Below are 15,765 nucleotides of genomic sequence, written 5' to 3'. Positions count from 1 at the left end.
ACATGTTTAAGGACTATAGGGTTAAGTTGAGGACATGGCCCATGTTTTTAAAGAGTAGGGAGCTAAATTAAATTTCTCTCTTTACTGTGAAAGTTTAAAGAAAAACTAATTATAGCCCAAACACTAGTGAAATACAAAATGGAAATCTAATTAAAATAGATTGAAGAAGTTAGAGTTTTATTTTAGAACAACATGTAGGGAATGAAAACCAATTATTCACAAAGATTAAGAGTAAATCTATTAAAGTAATTATTAATAGGTTGAACAGCAAGAGAACACAGAGATGGACAATTTTCAATTCAAATAATAGATCTGAAGTAAATCTAATTGATAAACTCAATTTTACCAGATTAATTGTATATAGAAGCAACTCTAAATCTATTTAAACAACAACAACATTACAAAGAAGGTATTTTTGGAATTTGAGGTGTGAGTATCTTGAGAGAGAGTAATGAGTGGGTGATCAGAACAAAGATTTTATCTATAAATGTATGAAAAATAAGCATATATGATCTATGTTTTAAAATTAAATGAAGATGAATCTAAAGGGTTATGTAGGTAGGTTCTTACATAATAAGTAGTTGGAGCTTCCATTTAGTTGGTGTTGATAAGACAGTGACTTGGTGCTTCCTATGAAATCAAAAAGTTGGTCTGTTAGAGAGAGAATAATTTGAATTCTATTATAGGTTGTAACCTACACAAAATTGATGCAATTTGACATTGGAGCTTTATTTTCCATATTAATAAAAACGATTGTGGTTTTTCCAGTTGTGTTTCCACATTAATATCTGGTGTCCATATTTTATGCTATTGGTGTGCTATTTTCTATTACTTTGTTTTTAAGTATTTTTACTTTGAGTAAGAAACTTTTGAAATTGTTAAAATACTGATACACCCCCATAACTTAAGTATTTATTACTTTCTAACCATTTCTATCATAGCCAAGTTCCTTGAGGAATAGTATAACAATAGGAACAAAGATCAGTGACAATTTCTAACCAGGATGAAGGAAAAACTAACAAGGCTTTGCTGTTCACTAGAGCAAAATATACATTTCGGAATGTAATAATGAAAACTTACTTATAGTCTCTTGTTGCAGATGTGTAGGACAAAATACAAGATATCCATGAAAAGGCACTAATTATAATTACCAAAGATCACAAGCTTGAGTTCACCTATAATTATAATGCAATGAATGCACTCCATTCTAGTCTGCCTCAATCTAAATTAGTCAAATTTATGGATTGCACCATTGGAAGGCAATATGGGACAAAATGAGTAGTTATTATGAAGGGAACAATAATGTAAATAAAGGTAAAATTCAAGGTTATAAAATGTAGTTTTAGTCCCTAAATATCCATGAGGATGGGAAGATATCTAAACTCTTCCTTCACGTGGATGAAGTAGTCAATAGAATAAGAGGACTTGATGAAAAAATAGCTAATTCGGATGTATTTCAAAAAGTGTTAAGCTCACTTCCCAATAGATTCAATCCCAAGGTGTACGCTATTAAGGAAATGGAAGATCTATTCTCTATAACACTGGACCAATTTATTTAAACATTTATTTTCATTAAATGAGGATTGAAAAAGGAATTACTATAAAAATGGAGGCATCCTTCAAAGAAGACAAAAATCTAAAAGAAGAACAATATGACTCATGTTGTGAATCAAATGAACAAGAAGTATTTTTTTCATAAAATTAAATAGAGGAACATATAAATACAAATGTAAGTTGAATTTCAAGTGTTTCAATTATGGTAAAGTAGGTAATTATGATTCTAACTATCCACAAAAGAAAAAAAAGAATGAACATGAACAAAATGATAAGTATAGAAAAGTAAATGAGAAGATAAAAAAAGAAATTATATGTACTTAAGATTATATTAGTTCCTTATAAGACAAATATGTACAATCCTTTGATGAGGACAAATATAGGAGTATAAAGGATTTCATGTTCATGGATTTCGACACTTTAGAAGCAGATCATGGAGATTCTGATGAAGTGGCTGAAGTAGACTTGGAAGGTGAACTCATATGTTCTTTAGAAGAAATTCAAAGGCTAGGGTGCATTGTTTTTTATATTTAGTTGGGATTTATTAATATAGTAATCATACATTTGAGATTTAGTTTATTTGAGTAAAGTTGGTGAAACTATTAGTATTATCTTGTTACCTTATGAATACGATGAAAATTTTGAACCTTTTTCTTATCAATAATTGTTATGTATGATGAGATTCCTATTTTTAGACGGATGTTGTAAGTTTACCTTAGAATAGTGACATCTATGGAACATTTTGATTTGGTAATCATACATTGACTTTTAGTTTATTTGATTGAAGATGATGATGATATTATCATTATTATCTTGTTACATTATCTATATACTGAAAATTACCAGCATTGTTTTGATGGAGAATTATTCTGTGTGATAATATTATTATCTTTGGATGGATGTTGTGAATTTACCTTAAAATAATGATATTCATGAAATATTTTGATATGGTAATCAAACATTTCAATTTAATTGATTTGATTAAAGATGGCATAAATATTATTAGTATTATCATGTTACTTTATATATGTGTTGAAAATAATCATTGTTTTCTTACGGAGAATCATTATGTACAATGATATTACTATTTTTGGATGGATTTTGTGAATTTAGCTTGGAATAATGATATATGTGATATTTTTTTATTTGGTACATATGTATATTGAAAATTGTTAATGGTTTTGTGATGGAGAATTATCATATATGATGATATTTTTATTGTTTTCATAAATGTTGTCAATTTCCCTTAAATTTCTTTACAGACACTATGTTATCTATTTGAATTATGATGCTTAATTTAATAATATTCACAAATGGTAACATATTTCACTATGTAATTGAAATTAGTAAAATGAATCCGTAAAGGGTGTCATAAATGGAAATAAAAGTACACTCTAAACAACAAGCCAAATGTGGATGTAAATGTGCATGAAACCATAGATGCAAAATTGGAAGTAGAATTGGATGCTAAACTAGGCATCAAAAGAAGATGCAAACAAAGACACATAAAGGGTTTTAAACTAGAAATGAAAAATAATGCAATAATAGAAATAATGAAGGGAACAAAATAGGGCATACAAAAGGATAGCAAATGTGGATCAAATAAGGATGGAAAAATGGAAACCAAACTAATGTCGAAAAGGATAGACAATTAGACATAAAATTGGATGTAAAAGGGGATGCCAAGTTGGGTGCTAAAAATAAGTGAAAAAGGATGCAAATTTAAATGCCAAATGTGATGCAAAGAATGGTGTGAAATTGGGATGCAGAATTGGCTGTAAAGAAGGAAGAAAAAATCATGTAAGAAAAGACACAAAACAAGATGCAAAATGGGGCTAAGGAAAGGGTGAAACCAAGGACACCATATTGGATGCCAAAAATTTTGCAAAATTACATGAATATTTACACTCAAACTTAGGTAGAAAATGAGATGCAAATGTGGACAAAAAATGAGGAAAAAAGATGCAAAATTGGATGTGAAAAAAATATGAAAAATTAAAAACGAAAAAGGATACAAAATTGGATGATAAAATGCATGTAAAAATTGTTCAAAATTAGATGCAGAACTAGACACAAAATATGGTGAAAAAATGGGCATAAAAAGGCTCAAAATTGAATGCAAATTGAGATACAATGTTGGATGCAAAATGAGGTCATGTGGGCTTCACTCAATGAATGTTAGGCCCTTATACTACTAGTGTAACCCCTTATTATTATTAGTACAACCCCCTTATTATATTGTTGTACCCATGTAGTCACCATATTGTTACTATTGTGACCCATAGAAGCCCACTATTCTTATTATTATGCCCTTACATTATTATTGTTATGTCGGCTCTGATTATATTATGACACCTTAGACTCCTATATATAGAAAGGAAGTATTTTCATTTGAATCATCCAAGAATTGTTTATTTGTGTAATGTAAAGGAGGTTACCCCCTCGAAGAGGCTAAATTCTAAGGCGTTGATCTATATTTTCTATCTTTTTGTGAGCTGGTTTCATAACATTTGGTATCAAAGCTTTGGATTCTAGGGTTTCGCTGCTCCAAATAGGTCATCCTGGAATTTTTGCTATAAATTGTTTTTTGCGACGTTTCAAAACCTAAAAAAAAAAACCCATTTGATACGAAATCAAACTGAACCTTGGGTCCAAATTTAAGAGCTTTTTACGCCATATTTGGGGAGATATGATCTGAGAAAGTTGGTGTTTTTGTAGACTCCTCAATTACATTCCAAATAGGTGACCTGGGGAAAATCTTCATAAATTTCTCTCTGAGCATCAGATTGAAACTTTGTAAGAAGGTACAGAAAGAGGATGGACTATAGTTTCTTGTATATATTTTTCAGAGCCAGAGGTTGAAACAGTGACATGTGGCAATTCATACAAGTTTTCTCTTCTGGAAAGGTCTATAATCAGGTCATCTTGGGAAATTGCGCATAACTCTTCCTTGGAGAATCCAATTTGCATCAGACTGGTGGCACTGGAAAGACAACATAGAGGGCTACTACAGGTCGTAATTTCAGAACTTAAAGATTTGAAAGTACAGAGTTATAGGCATTTCAAGATCAAGCTCCTAAAATCAAGAAAAAGCAAGATGAGGAAGTTTGATGGCAAGGATCCGGTAAATTGGATACTTCAGATGGAGAAATATTTTGATCTACATCGTGTACCACTGTTACAAAATGTATGTATTTCATCTTCATTTTTAGAACCGGATCAATTTTTATGGTATAAAGGGCTTTGTCCTCATAAACAACTTGTTACGTGGTCAATTTTCACGGAGGAAATGATAGCACATTATGAGGATACAAAGAGCAACACATCTTTAGAGCAACATCACAACAATTGGAAAGAGTAAAAGGGCTTTATTATATAGTGGAAAGTAAAATTATGGCAACAAGGAAGTCTTCCCCTCACAATTATAAAGATGGAACTGTTGTTTCTCCTAGCCTTCCACAACCTATAAGGGCTACACAACAACAATTGGAAGAAAAAAGAGCAAAAGGAGCAAGAAAGGTCAAAAGAAGAGGATATGCACTAGGACCCAACCCCAAAGAAATAAGAAATGAATCTGACAATATCTTGTAAAGCATTGGCAAGAATTACCACTCAAACTCTCAAGATAGAAGGACATATCAAGAAGAAAAAGGTTCAAGAAGTGAAAGATCACATCGAGCATCAAGAAATGAATCTGACAATATCTTGTAAAGCATTGGAAGAAATTACCACTCCTCAAACTCTCAAGATAGAAGGAAATATCAAGAATAAAAAGGTTCAAGCAGTGAAATATCACATCGAGCACCAACAACAAGCTCTCCAACTTTTAAAGGATAACGCCACTTTGGTGTAGAATCGAATGAAACAACAGGTAGATCAACATCGAAGTGAAATTTTTTTTGATGTAGGTGATTGGGTATTTTTACGGCTACATCTCAAGAAAGCTATTTATGAGAAGGAAATGTTGGCAATACTACATGCACATAAGAAATGGTGACCTTACCCAATGGGAAGACACTTCAAGGTAAAAATGGATCATGATAGTCCTAAATACATTTTAGAACAAATATTATCATTAGACAAACATAAAAAATGGGTCACAAATATGTTGGGTTATGACTTTGACATCATCTACAGAAAAGGGAAGAAATTTTTTGTTGCAGATGCACTCTCAAGAAAGGATGAGGATGTGGAAACATTGTTTTGTGCTATTTCTATTATCCAACCAGATTGGATAAACAAATAAAGGGATGAATGGAAGAAGGAAGAAGAAGTATGGCCACTCATTCAAAAGTTGCAGAAGATCCATATTCAAACAATATTGTCAGAACTTGAAGAGGAAGAAAAAATCATATTGGAACCTGGAGCAGTCACAGAAATAAGAACCCGATAGCCATGCAATCGATCAATTTCAGAGTATCTCATCAAGTGGAAGAACTTACCCGCTAAAGATTCCACATGGGAGGACAAGCATTTTATACAGAAGCATCAAAAACTACTCAAGCATTGAGGACAACACTTTTTGAAGGAGAGGGGCATGTTAGGCCCCTATACTACTAGTGTAACCCCTTATTGTTATTACTACAACCTCTTTATTATATTGTTGTACCCATGTAGTCCCCATATTGTTACTATTGTGCCCCATAGAAGCCCACTATTATTATTATTATGCCCTTACATTATTATTGTTATGTCGGATCTGATTATATTATGACCCCTTAGACTCCTATATATAGAAAGGAGGTATTTTCATTTGTATCATCCAAGAATTGTTCGTTTGTGTAATGTAAAGGAGGCTGCCCCCTCGAAGAGGCTGAATTCTAAGGCGTTGATCTATCTTTCCTATCTTTTTGTGAGTTGGTTTCATAACAATGAACCTCTAACATATCGCGGGTGTTCATGTCATACTAAACAATACCCCTAATTTGAATACATATTGGAAAATACCTCTAAAAATCACATTATTTAACCCCCTACCAATATGAACCCAATACACCTCTCAAATTTTAAAATCCCCGTAATTGCACTAGATATTGTAGGTATCCATCTTTTCATTAACCTTTTTTATACTCCATTATATTGTTTCATTAACTTTGAGCTCCATTTTTTTATACCTGCCAATATAAAAACACTTTACCCCTATATATACCCCAATATATTAAGCAATTTTTTCCTCAATATATATCCCACAATTTGAAACTAGGTGGTATGTTATTGCTCCCACAATGAAGCCCTAATGAATAAGGTGAAAAAGGTGATGCAAAATTGAACGTAAATAGTGGCTCAAATTTGAACATAACTTTAGACACACAATGGGATGCAAAGGTGGATGCAACAAATGGCTCAAAATAGGATGAAAATATATATGAAAATTTTGATGTTCAAAAGGATGCAAAATTGGATGTAAGAAATTATGTTAAAAATGATGTAAAACTGGGTGCACGAAATGATGCAAAATTAGATGGAAAATACGATGTAAAACGGGATGATAAAAGGGAGACGAATGAAACACAAAAGTGGATGCAAATAATGGTGCAAAAAAATATGAAAAATTTAGCACAAAAATGAATGCAATATTTCGCATAAATCATATTCAACATGTGAAATTTTGCACACAAAAAATAGTCCAAAAATAAGAACAAAACTAGCACAAAACCAGATGCAAAAATAGGTACAAAATTAGAAGAAAAAACTGGCATAAAACTAGATGCAAAAACTTGCATAAACTAGATGGAAAAAATGTGTTAAATCAAATTCAAAATATGGTGTAGAAATCTATGAAAATGATGGAAAAAACTAGAAGGAAAAAACTAGAAATTGTCATAGATGAATGACTTACTTAACACAGTTGAATCCCAAAAAACGATATCTAATATAATGCATTAAACCCCCAATACTTAATTCCAAAGAGTGAAGGGTACTCTACTTGAATGGTTCATGAGGCATAATACTTGCTAAGGTTTTGCAAATGGGGTAGCAAGCTAAGTGGGCTTGATTGTGGGGAAAACTCCACAGTTAAGTGCGCTTGAGCCAGAGGCGATCTGGGATGGGTGACCTCCCAGGAAGTCTTGGTTACTGGGTGGCAGCCTTGGAAGTGATTATTGACACTATGTGATTTATCTCACTAGTTTCAATCCCACTTCTTCACCCTTGTGAGCATCACCCGATGCAATGAGTGCTAAGTTGACTATTCAAAAATCATGAGAAATTAGTCACTTATGACTACCTCTCATGGAAATGGTCATAGATGAATGACTTACTTAATGGAGTTGAATCCAAAAAAATGATATCTAATATAATTCACTGTGAAAACCCCAATACTAAATAAAAAGATAGGTGTAAAGAAAGGAACAAAACTAGAAGAAAAACTCATCATAAAACCAAATACAAATCTTGGTGCAAAATATGGTGCAAAAATAATGAAAAATATCACTCAAAAAGGGATTGAAAATTTAGTGCAAAAAAGGATGCTTTAAGGATTTACAGTAGTGCCATATTTAGCGTTGGGCTACTCATCCCTATTGGAAAAACACTGCAATAAAATATGGTGCTAAATTTGGCACAAATTTCATGCTTTGTTGTAGTGGTGAGATATGTTATAGAGGGTAAAACTCAATAGGTTGTAAGTATCATGCATGAATGCTTATTTATTTCTGAAAAACCCAATGACTTAGATATGAATGGAAGAGTTTTGGTAATGGTGAAACCACTGTCCAATGTGGGAAAATGTAATCGATGGAGAAAAAGTAAGGGAAGATAATGGATATTAATGAATCATCATGCTTTCCACTACTAAAGCAAGGAATAAAGCCAAGGATAATTTTGAAGGTTGAAATTTACCCTAAAGTGTAGAAACTTTGGGAACTCCTACTAGTCCCTAATATGTAAAATATAAAAAATGGTTGGTGATGATTTTGTAAAAATCTTCAAATTTTAATGATTTTATATGCGGTATCTATAAGATTTTGGTGATTTTTAAGTGAAACAAATTTATCCTAAGCAATTTGGTAAAACCATTTTTATAGAAAAATAGGATTTTATGAATATTTCTTTTGTAAAAAACATGGAAAAAAGATAATAACCAAATTTGAATTAAATAATAAGTACCATTTTTAGTGGTAGTGATGTGGATCTAGATTTGAAGCCTTATGAAGAGCTTCATTTAGCACAAGGTTATTTGAATTGAGGTTTGTCATAATTGAAAGCATTTGGATATTAACTATTTTACACACCAAAGAGTGTAAAAAAATATTTTTAAGGTTTTGAAAAATACATGGGTGAATCCATAATGATGGGAAACAATTTTTAGTGAAATGAGGTGATAAGAAATTGAGAATTTACATATTTTCTAAATTGAAGGCCATAAGCCTTGTCAATGTTTGCATGCACTAGAAAAAATAGTTTATAGTAAACTATGTTAGTTTCCTTGTAATAGTCCCTCCCACCCTATTGGTATGCCTAACTTGTGGGAGATGTTACTTTTAAATAACCTTGTCTCTGTGGTCTCACTATGAAGTTGGGGTTCCAAGAAAAGCACCTCTTCCTCAAAGGTTGTGGAATTAACTTTAGACAGTGCCATCATAATCAACTTACAAAGATATTTCCAGTGAAAAAAATTTCCTCAATCTGACTCTCTAATAATAATATATGCTTATTTGAATTTTATTCCAATTAACTCTTTCCTCATCAACAAGAGATTTCCATGTGGCCTCAAACATGTGTCCTTGCCACATCATATGAAACATCAATGTGGTGTCCACATAGGTATAGTTTTTCTTTTGTGTCACTTACCACCTTAACCTAACTCATAGGTATTTTAGGACCTAACTTCTTCATTCTTTGTAAGACATCTATGCTGTATTGATTTTTTGGGAAAAATTTGTTACACGTGAAGTTTACAACATGAAACCTCTCCCAAACACCATACCCATGAATAAATATGAATTCACAAGGTAATCTAAGTCTGGCACACATCTGAGACACCTCTGGTTTTCTCCAAGGCCCCCATCACAAAATGTCCTAGATACCAGATACATCTTCCCTTTGCAATATTCAGGTGGGGCCTATCAGATATATCTCCACATTCTCTAAAATCCATATACATTCTAATCCATATTTCACACATGATTCCACTAGTCTAGGCCCACCCTAGATACTCATATGAAATATGGGATGTGAGTAATTTTGGATTCATGCTTTTGATCACCCAAATGGACCGCACCCCCAAATATTACCTCGTCATGCTTAATCCATGAGGCATATGTATCATTTTGGGTTCGATGCATTTCCAAAAGGGCACATGTCAAATCCAACCAAATTCCTAGATTCCTAAGTACATATGTTAGGTCTACAGTGTGTATGACCTAGATAAAAAATATTTCATATAGCTCTGACCCCATATATAAAGACTAATTTTCTATAATACTCAGACATAGAATTATTAAAACTTACAATGACTTTTCCCACACTTTTCTTGAAGCCCGATGTTACTTAGAACACCAACTTCTATAGAATTTGTTGGGTGTGGAGCATGATTATTTAGAGGTCTTTGTTTCAACCAGATGTATACCCCAGGAAGATTGTAAACTCCTCCACGCGGGGGGGTGTAGGGGGGACTTGTCCCCCCCCCGCGGGGGTTTGGGGGGGCTAATCCCCCCCTGGTTGGGGTTCCGGGAGCCAGCGGTCCCCCGATGGGTGCTTCAGGGGCAGTGCCCCTGAAGCTAAAAATAGGTGTAAGATTGCCTTGTAAAATTATAGTAATTTCTAGTCAATCTGGGCCATTTATTAGGCAAATGATCTGAGGGTAGAACTTATGTTTAGTTTAGGGTTTTTTCTCTAGAAGGAAACCCCTCTCTTTGTATGAGGGTATTGTATTGAGGCTATGAATATGTGTGTATTCTCAGAGCGAGAAACAGGGAGGTGAGACTGTGAGAGAAAATAGAGGATATTACAGTGGATCTGCTATAGGTTGTGTCTCTTCATTTTGCTAGATAATAGAAAGGAAGGACTGGCTGTTCGGGGTGGACATAGCCCAAACTAGGTGAAACACATATATCTGTGTCTCTCTTGTTTTATGCGTTTTCTGTGTTTATATTTTTGCAATATTTTATGTGTTCCATTGCTCTGTAATATATAATTTTATAACAACTGGTATCGGAGACGGAGGTCTATTTGGCTAACAAACTCGCATGAGAGAAGGGTTCCTGGTTCAAGTGGGAGAAATGGTGGAAGATGGTATGTTTAGGGTCGAGAAATTTAATGGTTAAAACTTCCTGCTGTGGAAGATGCATATGGAAGATTATCTGTATCAGAAAGATCTGTACCTATCATTGAGTGGAAAAACAAAGAAGCTGACGGCTATGACAGATGAAGAATGGAACATTCTCGATAAAAAGGCACTCAGAATAGTACGACTGTGCCTCACAGCATCGGTCACCTTCAAAATTTTGATTGAAACAATGACAGAGGGTTTGATTCAGGCGTTGGCAAAACTATATCAAAAACCCTCGACCTCAAACAAGGTATTTCTTATGAAACAGTTATTTAATATGAAGATGTCGGAAGGTGGATCTGTTGCAGACCATTTAAATGATTTTAATACAGTTACAAATCAGTTAAGTTTTGTAGGGGTAAACTTTGATGATGAAGTTAGAGCTCTGTTATTCTTGTGCTCATTGCCAGAAAGTTGGAATGGTTTAGTAATGGCCATTAGTGACTCTATTTAAGGATCTAGTACTTTAAAGTTTGATGATGTTGTCAATGTTATCCTTAGTGAGGAAATGCAATGGAAAAGCTCCAGTGAGACATCGGGTAATTCTTTGAGTGCAGAGTCTATGGGAAGAAGAATGGAAAGAGGAAAGAGCTCAGGATATCACTGTAAATCAAGGAAAGGAAGATCCAAGTCCAGATCAGGGATAGTGTGCTGGAAATGCAAAAAGAAAGGATACCTAAAGAAAGACTGTAGATCTCGGAAGGGAAAAGAAGGAGATGCACAACAAGAAAAAAATCATGAAGCAAATGTGACAGGTGAGGTGTTACAATATTCTTTGATTCTTTCTTTCAAAAATATTACTAATTCTTGGGTGGTAGATTCAGGGACCTCATTCCATGCCACACCTGATAAGAAATATTTTCATGACTATGTTCAAGGAGATTTTGGACAAGTCCATTTGGGTGATGATAAACCCTGTAAAATTGTTGGAATGGGTAAGGTTCTTGTAAAACAGCAGAATGGAAACCAATCGCTACTATAGGAGGTAAGGCATGTTCTATATATGAAGAAAAATATGATTTCAACAAGGCAGTTACGCGGTGAAGGTTGCGTGACAACTTTCACAGATAAAGCTTGGAAGGTCACCAAAGGAGCCCTGATAATGGAAAAAGGTGAAAAGGTTGGTACATTGTATTTATGTAATGGTATTTCTAACTCTGTTAATGCTTTAACTTCCAAAGGAGCAGATGTAGCATTATGGCATCATAGGCTCGGACACATGAGTAAGAAGGGGATGAAGATTCTTCACTAAAGGAATTTGTTACCGGGTTTGAAGAATGTTGATTTGGACTTCTATGAGAATTGCATTTATGGAAAACATAAGAGAGTCAAATTTCTCAGAGTTGGGAAAGAAAAGAAGAGAAAAAAATTAGAGCTTGTGCATACAAATGTATGGGGACCTGCACAGGCATCCTCTCTCAGTGGCTCTCATTATTACGTTACTTTTATTGATGATGCAACTAGAAAAACATGGATTTATTGTATTCAGAATAAATATGATGTATTTGATACTTTTAAGAAATGGAAAGCTTTAGTTGAGATTTAGACAGGAAAGAAATTGAAGTGTCTCAAATCAGACAATGGAGGTGAATATTGAAGAAAAGTGTTTGATAGGTACTATTCAGAGCATGGAATTTGCAGAGAGAAGATAGCTCCAAGAACACCACAAGGAAATGGTGTGTTAGAAAGGATAAATAGAACAATCATGGAGCGTACAAGGTGCATGAGATTGCATGCAGGATTGCCTTTACAATTTTGGGCAGATGTTGTAGATATTGTTGTTTATCTAATAAACAGAGGGCCTTCAAGTTCCTTGGATGGTGGTGTTCCAAAGGAAGCATGGATAGGTAAAAAGGTAAACTACTCTTTTTTAAAGCCTTTTGGTTGTGAGGCATTTGTCCATATTAATAAAGAAAACAGAACAAAGCTTGAGTAAAAATCAAAGAAATGTACCTTTATTGGATATGGTGTTAATGATTTTGGTTATTGCTTATATGATTATGAAGATCACAAAATCATTAGGAGCAGAGATGTAATATTCAATGAAAAGGTCTTGTGTAAGAATGAGTTGCAGGAAAAGAAACAGGAAAAAGAAAACAAGGAATACATAGTTCTTGATGAGATTGCTGAAAAAGTAAAGGTGCCTCAAAATAATAATAATCAACAACCACAACAACAACAACCACCACAACAGTAACAGGCACTCGAAACACCTGAAAGTGGTGTTAGAAGATCTACGAGGATAAGTATACCCCCTGAATGATACTCTCCTTCACTATATTATTTATTGTTGACTGATTCTAGTGAGCACGAATGTTAGGAAGAAGCAATGCAGGTTGAAAGTAGGAAGAAGTGGGAGCTAGCCATGGAAGAAGAGATGAAATCCTTAATGCATAACCAAACTTGGGACTTAGTCAGGTTTCCTACAGGTAAAACTAAATTGTAGAATAAATGGGTTTACAGGTTGAAGGAAGAAGATGGAGGAAAATAGAAGTACAAAGCTAGACTTGTGGTGAAGGGGTTTGCACAAAAGAAAGGTATTTATTTTGATGAAATATTTTCTCATGTTGCTAAAATGACTTCAGTCAGAACTATTTTAAGTCTAGTAGCAGTTGAAGATTTGCATCTTGAGTAGTAGATGTAAAAACAGACTTTCTCCATGGAGATTTGGAGGAAGAGATATATATGCAGCAGCCACAAGGATATGAGGTAAAAGGGAAGGAGAAACTAGTGTGCAGGTTGAAGAAGAGCGTGTATGGCTTACAACAGGCTCCAAGGCAGTGGTATCAAAAATTTGACAAGTTTATGTCTGAACAAGGTTATACTAGATGTCACTCTGATCATTGTGTTTATCTAAAAAAGCTAAATGATGGCAGGCATATTATATTGTTATTGTATGTAGATGACATGCTTGTTGCAGGGTCTAAAATGTAGGAAATAAATGTGCTCAAAAGAAAATTGTCAAATTCATTTGCAATGAAGGATTTGGGAGATGCAAAACAAATCCTTGGTATGAGAATAACTAGAGACAGAAAAAATCACAAATTAACATTGTCTCAGAATGAGTGCATACAAAAGGTGTTGAAAAGATTTAATATGCACAATGCAAAACCAGCTAGTACACCTTTGCTAGCCATTTCAAAATTAGTAAAGAGATGTGCCCAAAGACCCAAGAAGACATGGATTATATGTCTAAAGTTCCATATGCATTAGCGGTTGGAAGCTTAATGTATGCAATGGTCTGCACAAGGGATGATATTACACATGCAGTGGGAGTTGCAAGCACGTACATGAACAATCTAGGAAAAGAACATTGGATGGCAGTGAAATGGATTCTCAGATATTTGAGAGGTACCACAAATTAAGCATTATGCTTTGGTGGTTCAAACATTTATCTACAGGGATATGTTGATGCAGATATGGTAGGTGATAGAGACAAAAGGAGGAGCACTATAGGATATGTATTTGCTGTAGGTGGAACAACTTTCAGTTGGGTTTCAAAAATCCAAAGTGTTTTTGCACTTTCAACAACAGAAGCAGAGTATGTTGTTGCTATAGAGGCTAGTAAAGAAATGATTTGGTTACAAAGGTTTATGGATGAATTGGGTAAGAAGCATGATATAGGCATGTTATATAGTGATAGCCAAAGAGCCATTCATCTTGTAAAGAACTTAGCATTTCATTTCAGGACTAAACACATACAGATCAAGTACCATTTCATATGATCAGTGTTGGAAGATGGAGAGCTGAAGCTGGAAAAGATACGCACTAGCCAGAATCCTACAGATATGCTAACAAAAGTTGTAACCAGGGAGAAACTGAGAATATGCTCAGTTTCAACTGGTCTTCAAGGATGATGATGAAGATGAGAAACAACCAGGTCCAAAGAGGGGCCATTGTCCAGCAAATGAAGCAGCGGAAGAGTTGCTACATTCATTCTCTGAGCTGCTACATTCATTCTCCAAGTGGGAGATTGTTCGGTGTGGAGAATGATTATTTATAGGTCTTTGTTTCAGCCGAATGTATACCCTAGGAAAATTGTACACCCCTCCATGTGGCAGGGGGGGTGCAGGGGGAACTTGTAAAATTTCCTTGTAAAATTATAGTAATTTCTAGTCAATCCGGGTCATTCATTAGGTGAATGATCTGACTGTAGAACTTATGTTTAGTTTAGGGTTTTTTTCCCTATAAGGAAACCCCTCTTTTTGTATGAGGGTATTGTGTTGAGGCTATGAATATGTGTGTATTCTCAGAGTGAGAAACAAAGAAGTGAGACTGTGAGAGAAAACAGAGGATATTACAGCGGATCTGTTGTAGGTTGTGTCTCTTCATTTTGTTGGATAATAGAAAGGAAGGACTGGCTATTCGAGGTGAACGTAGCCCAAACTGGGTGAACCACGTATATCTATGTCTCTCTTGTTTTATGCATTTTATGTGTTTATATTTCTGCAATATTTTATGTGTTCCATTGCTCTGTAATATATTATTTTCTAACAGAATTGAAGCACTTATCCCCAAACTAAAATTCTAGGTATTATTCATAGTGGCATAATAAATTCAATCAATCTACCATTGAAGCCCATAATTGCAGAGTGAAAGAAGCTCAAACTTAGCTAAATATTCACTGTAAATTCAAATACAACAACAACATATTAAACCACATAATGGATCCCAGAAAAACTTCATCATATCTGCTAATATATCATCCCATACACAACATCAGCCATAGAATTTCAATACTATTTAAACAACATATACCCATTATATTCATAACATCTCAAAAATTGAAGTAACACAATGAAATTCAATTGAACACATTAAGAAATCATATATAACCATGTAAATAACTTTGCAACTTAGGAAAGTATCAATAACCATAGGGATCAACAAGTCCCTCAAAACCATGAGAACATTCATGTAAGAAGTTCATTGTAGACAAA

This window comes from Pinus tabuliformis, chromosome 6 (genome assembly GCF_031772625.1).
Source record: "Pinus tabuliformis cultivar Carrire ecotype Pingquan chromosome 6, CPIR1, whole genome shotgun sequence".
NCBI classification, from domain to species: domain Eukaryota; kingdom Viridiplantae; phylum Streptophyta; class Pinopsida; order Pinales; family Pinaceae; genus Pinus; species Pinus tabuliformis.
The sequence above is the reverse complement of the archived record's forward strand: the minus strand, read 5'-3'. Positions refer to the sequence as shown.